Source organism: Choloepus didactylus, chromosome 4, assembly GCF_015220235.1.
Source record: "Choloepus didactylus isolate mChoDid1 chromosome 4, mChoDid1.pri, whole genome shotgun sequence".
Taxonomy (NCBI): Eukaryota; Metazoa; Chordata; class Mammalia; order Pilosa; family Megalonychidae; genus Choloepus; species Choloepus didactylus.
In genome coordinates, this window is record NC_051310.1 from 196316889 (window position 1) to 196323456 (window position 6568).

The 6568-nt window shown below is 40.1% G+C and overlaps 1 pseudogene; it reads left to right on the forward strand.

The window, feature by feature from the left end:
- The first annotated feature begins 849 nt into the window (after positions 1 to 849).
- LOC119533103 lies at positions 850 to 3153 on the forward strand (annotated as a pseudogene).
- The last annotated feature ends 3415 nt before the right edge of the window (positions 3154 to 6568 follow it).

The window sequence follows — 6568 nt, forward strand, 5'->3', positions numbered from 1 at the left end:
AGGAACTAATTATAATGTGTGAACTCATAGACATGAAACATGAGATGCCAGGATACAGAGAGAGGCTGGAGAATGGGGAGAAGTTGTTTATTATTAGCAGAGTGTTCAACTACGTTGATCTTAAATATTTGGAAATGAACAGAGGTGATGGTAGCACATTGTGAGGATAACTAACAGTGCTGAATGGCATTTGAATATGATGGAAGAAGGAAGCTCAGAGTCATGTGTGTCTCCAGAGGGAAAGTTGGAGGTGGAAAGATGGAGATGTATGGAACAGTGAACCTTGTGATGGGCAGTGTCCATGATTAACTATATGGGCATTGGTGGTCTCTTCCATAGGATTTAACAAATGTGTGACATTATAACTAGAAGAAGATAATGGAGGGATATATGGAAAAATATATATACCTATTGCAAACTACATACTACAGTTAGTAGTATTTCAATGTTCTTTCATAAACAGTAACAAATGTACTATACCAATACTATCAGTCAACAAGGGAGGGGGTGGTTAGGGGTATGGGAAGATTGGAGTCTCCTTTTTATGTCTTTATTTCTTTTCTGGAGTAATGAAAATATTCTAAAAATTGAAACAAAATTAAATGTGGTGATAGATGCACAGCTGTATGATGGTACTGGGGGCAATTGATTGTAAACTTTTGATAATTGTATGGTATGTGAACAATCACAATTTTTAAAATGTGATAATAATTAAAACTACTACCTAAAGCAGAAGCTGCAGAGAAGTGCTTGGTTCATTCCCTCATTTCCTGGCTTCCTTCACCTTCTTCTGGGACCATGTTTATGGCTGCAGGCAAATATGGAAAATGCTCAAGGTATTAACCAAACATGACTGAGAAGTCTCCTCCAGCTGAGATGGGAACTGAGAATATCATTCAACCAGTGACTCATGGACAACAATGGCAACTCCTTTTTCATGAGGAAAGCATTGATTTTGGTGGAGATGAATTTGGGTATGAAGAGAATGAGACTATATCAGAAGATTCTAATAATTTCACTGATAAGCTTAATGAACACATGATGGAGAGTGTCCTCATATCTGACTCTCCTAATAATAGTGAAGATGATGTGGGTGACCTCGTTGTTAGTAGGAGGTTGTAGAGTCTGTGGAAGACAAAGGTGATCACAGATTGGAAAATACCATTGATAAAGAGGAAACTGATACTCTGAGTAATGACAGTGAACCTGATCATCATGATACATCTAAGGATGTCTCTGACATGACCTCTGATAGCAGAGTCTCTTTGAAAGAAGACCCAACACGAGAAGCAATTAAAGGCATGCCCATATTTGAAAATGAAGATGCATTGGACTCAACCCCAAGTGATGAAAAACTAATCCAGAAGAACAAGTATCAGAAATATCTTTTAGTCCATCTTCTAAAGATGAGCCTATCCCCATGTGTACCATATTCAGCCAATCAAATACAACTAATTCCCAGCCTCATTTGTTTCCTCATCATAGTTTTGAGTCTCAGATGGTAAAATCTTCTAGTTTCAGCAGTTCAAGTGAAACATCAGCCAGTACACCTCCTCAGAGAGTTCAGCCAAGTCACAGACTGAGTAAATTTTTTGGAGAGATGACCAATTTGAATTCTTTGGCTTCAGACTTCCTTGATTCATTTACTACTTCCACTTCATTTCTATCAGTAATCCTAATGCAGGCTCTTTAGTTCTAGAAAAATTGTGTTCATTCACTACTCCTGTAGGAGATAAATCCCCTGATTCTCTGATCCTTCTTATTCTGCAGGTACGGAAAGATCTGAATCAGGTGTTTCTACAGCTTCTGCAGAAATTCCTTAGTCTCCAAAAACATTTTCACAGATACAGGCTGTATTTGCATGAAGAAATGACCCCTTTGCCACATCCCTGAACATGAGTGAAATGAACTGGAGAAATGATGCATGGCTTCCTAGCAAAGGAACCAGGAATATTTTTACTTCATTAAGCTACCCAAAATATAGGAGAGTCTTCCAGGCTTAAAGTTTGACAACATTCAGGGAGATGCAGTTAAAGACTTAATGCTTCACTTCCTGGGTGAACAACCTGCAGCAAAAAGACAATTCTTAAAGGACAACTCAGTAGAACAATCTTTTGTTGGATTGAAACAGCTATTTAACAGCAAAAGCTGGAGAGCAGTGGTTGACCAGTGTGGATGCCTCCTTACAGTCCATGGTCAAGGCTATAGCAAGAGTGGGCTTCCCACAAGTCATATGACAGATTCATTGCAGTTTGGTTTGTGAGACTGGCACTACTGGTGAAGTTGGGCCTTTTCCAGAATGCTGAAATGGTATTTGAACTCTGGAAATCTAGATAAGCCAGATGTTTATTATGAATAGTATCCTCATGTATATCCTGGGTGTAGGAGCTCAATGGTTCTTTCCTCAAGGCAAATCTTATATGCAGAGCTTCAGCAGTATCTGGGAAATCTTCAGAAGTCACGTGACTGTGCAGAGTGAAAACAAGCTGCAGCAAGATCATAACAAATTTGGAACAAGGCTCTGCAGAAGAGGGGAGCATGAATAACATTACACAAGAGGACAGACAAGCATCTATTCAGCTGAGGTGGTCATATCTGTGTCAGATGATGTACTCGATGGAAATCTGCCTGCTAATAATGAAGGACTACATGCTTGCTGTGAATGCATATCATTCCATTATCAAATACTACCCAGAGCAAGAGCTTCAGCTGTTGAGTGGAACTGGATGATTATCCTTCAGATTGCAGGAAAAAAATAGATGAAAAGTATTTTCAAGATGTTGAGAAAGTCACACAGAAATTGGATGGACTACATTGTAAAATAATGGTTTTAATGAACAGAGCTTTCCTTTGCCTTGGTCAGAATAACTGCAAAAGTCCACAAATTCTTCACAGAAATTTTAAGGATTTAACCAACAACTGCCATGCTAACAACAATGCTGCCATGCATCTGCTTTTTCTGGGGAAACTGAAAGATTCCCTCTGGCAGCTGGAAGCAATGGTTCAACAGGACCCTTAGTGCTACCTGCATGAGAGTGTGCTTTTCAATCTGACAACCATGTATGAGCTGGAGTCATCCTGGTGTATGGAGAAGAAGCAGTCTCTGCTAAAGAAGGGGACAGCTCTAACATACAGTGTCTCAAGATAACCTAGATGATTTAATTGTGTCAAGTCCCTTCCTGAATGAGTAGGGGTTTTGTAAACTGTATATTTTGGAGCTAATATATTAATGTGACTGTGATTCAATAATATCTCTTTCATTTCTTTTAAAAAATATTATTACCTAAAGATGTTCAAATAAATCTTCTAAATCAAATGAGTTGAAAGAAAATGTGACAAAAGTGATGAAGTCTATAAAGAAGACAATGGATGACCATAAGGAAGAATTTGCAAGCTTGCAAAAACAAATGACAGAACTTATGGGAATAAAATTCACAATACATGAGATGAAAAATACAATGGAGACATGTAACAGCAGACTTGCAGAAGCAGAAAGAAGGATGACCAAAATGGAGGACAGAACACCCGAAATGCTGCACACAAAAGAAATAGGGAAAATAAAGCTAAAATATGAGCAGGGGCTCAGGGAACTGACTGAAAACATGAAGCACATGAATATACAAGGAGTGCTACCAACACAGAGACAAAGAAAACTGAGAGAGATATGGAGAAAATTTCAGTACTAAAGAGATTCAGTATGGGTACACTAAAGGACATAAGAGAGAGAGGGAAAAAGTATATTCGACAAACATAAAACAAAGGATAAGATGGCTGATTCAAGAAATGCGTTCACAGTAATAGTGTTGAATGTAAATGGAATAAACTCCCCAATTAAAATATATAGATTTGCATAATTGATCAAAAAATATGAACCATCAATATGTTGCATACAAGAGATTCATCTTAGACACAGGGAAACAAAGAAATTGAGAGTGAAAGGATTGAAAAAATATTTCATGCAAGCTACAGCCAAAAGAAAGCAGGAATAGCAATATTAATCTCAGATAAAATAGACTTTAAATGCAAGGATGTTGTGAGAGACAAAGAAGGCCACTACATACTAATAAAAGGGGCAAGTCAACAAGAAGAAATAACAATTATAAACATTTATGCACCCAATCAAGGTGCCACAAAATACATGAGAGAAACACTTGCAAAACTAAAGGAGTCAATTGATATTTCCGCAATAATTGTGGAAGATTTCAACACATCACTCTCCCCTATAGATGGATCAACTAGACAGAAGACCAATAAGGAAATTGAAAATCTAAACAATCTGATAAATGAATAGGACTTAGACATATATAGAACATTGCATCCCAAATCACCAGAATACATATTCTTCTCTAGTGCTCACAGAACTTTCTCCAAAATAGGCCATAAGCTGGGACAGGAAACAAGCCTCAATAAGTTTAAAATATTGAAGTTATTCACAGCACATTCTCCGACCAAAATGGAATACAATTAGAAGTCAATAACTATCAGAGACAGAAAATTCACAAATACATGGAGGTTAAACAACACACCCCTAAACAATCAGTGGGTTAAAAAAGAAATAGCAAGAGAAATTGCTAAATATATAGAGATGAAAGAAAATGAGAACACAGCCTACTAAAACCTATGCGATGCAGCAAAAGCAGTAATGAGAGGGAAATTTATAGCAACAAATGCCTACATCAAAAAGGATGCCAAAATCAAAGAACTAATGGAGCAACTGAAGAACCTAGAAAATGAACAGCAAACCAATTCTAAACCAAGTAAAAGAAAAGAAATAACAAGGATTAAAGCAGAAATAAATGACATAGAGAATAAAAAAGAGAGTAAATAACACCAAAAATTTGTTCTTTGAGAAGATCAACAAGATTGACAAGCCCCTAGCTAAACTGACAAAATCAAAAGGAGAGAAGACCCATATCAACAAAATAATGAGTGAGAAAGGTGACATTACTGCAGATCACAACAAAATTTAAAAAATTATAAAAGTATGCTATGGGGGCGGGGCAAGATGGTGGACTGGTGAGCTGTATGTTTTAGTTACTCCTCCAGGAAAGTAGGCAGAAAGCCAGGAACTGCGTGGACTGGACACCACAGAGCAATCTGACTTTGGGCATACTTCACACAACACTCATGAAAACGTGGAACTGCTGAGATCAGCAAAATCTGTAAGTTTTTGTGGCCAGGGGACCCGCGCCCCTCCCTGCCAGGCTCAGTCCCGTGGGAGGAGGGGCTGTCAGCTCCGGGAAGGAGAAGGGAGAACTGCAGTGGCAGCCCTTATCGGAAACTCATTCTACTGATCCAAACTCCAACCATAGATAGACGGAGACCAGACACCAGAGAATCTGAGAGCAGCCAGCCCAGCAGAGAGGAGACAGGCATAGAAAAAAACAACACAAAAAACTCCAAAATAAAAGCGGAGGATTTTTGGAGTTCTGGTGAACATAGAAAGGGGAAGGGCAGAGCTCAGGCTCCGAGGTGCATATGCAAATCCCGAAGAAAAGCTGATCTCTCTGCCCTGTGGATCTTTCCTTAATGGCCCTGGTTGCTTTGTCTCTTAGCATTTCAATAACCCATTAGATCTCTGAGGAGGGCCCTTTTTTTTTTTTTTAATCCTTTTTTCTTTTTCTAAAACAATTACTCTAAGAAGCCCAATACAGAAAGCTTCAAAGACTTGTAATTTGGGCAGGTCAACTCAAGTGCAGAACTAAGAGAGCTCTGAGACAAAAGGCAATAATCCAGTGGCTGAGAAAATTCACTAAACACCACAACTTCCCAAGAAAAGGGGGGTGTCCGCTCACAGCCATCATCCTGGTGGACAGGAAACACTCCTGCCCATCGCCAGCCCCATAGCCCAGAGCTGCCCCAGACAACCCAGTGTGACGGAAGTGCTTCAAATGACAGGCACATACCACAAAACTGGGTGTGGACATTAGCCTTCCCTGCAACCTCAGGTGATTGCCCCAGAGTTGGGAAGGTGGAGCAGTGTGAATTAACAAAGCCCCATTCAGCCATCATTTCAGCAGACTGGGAGCCTCCCTACACAGACCAGCAGCCCAGAACTGCCCTGGGGGACGGCACTCACCTGTGACATAGCACAGTCATCCCTCAACAGAGGACCCGGGGTGCACAGCCTGGAAGAGGGGCCCACTTGTAAGTCTCAGGAGCCATACGCCAATACAAAGGACTTGTGGGTCATTGGCAGAGACAAACTGTGGCAGGACTGAACTGAAGGATTAGACTATTGCAGCAGCTTTAAAACTCTAGGATCACCAGGGAGATTTGATTGTTAGAGCCACCCCCCCTCCCTGACTGCCCAGAAACTCACCACATATACAGGGCAGGCAACACCAACTACACATGCAAGCTTGGTACACCAATTGGACTCCACAAGACTCACTCCCCCACTCACCAAAAAGGCTAAGCAAGGGAGAACTGGCTTGTGGAGAAGAGGTGGCTCCAGGACGCCACCTGCTGGTTAGTTAGAGAAAGTGTGCTCCACGAAGCTGTAGATCTTATAAATTAGAGATAAGGACTTCAATTGGTCTACAAATCCTAAAAGAACCCTATCAAG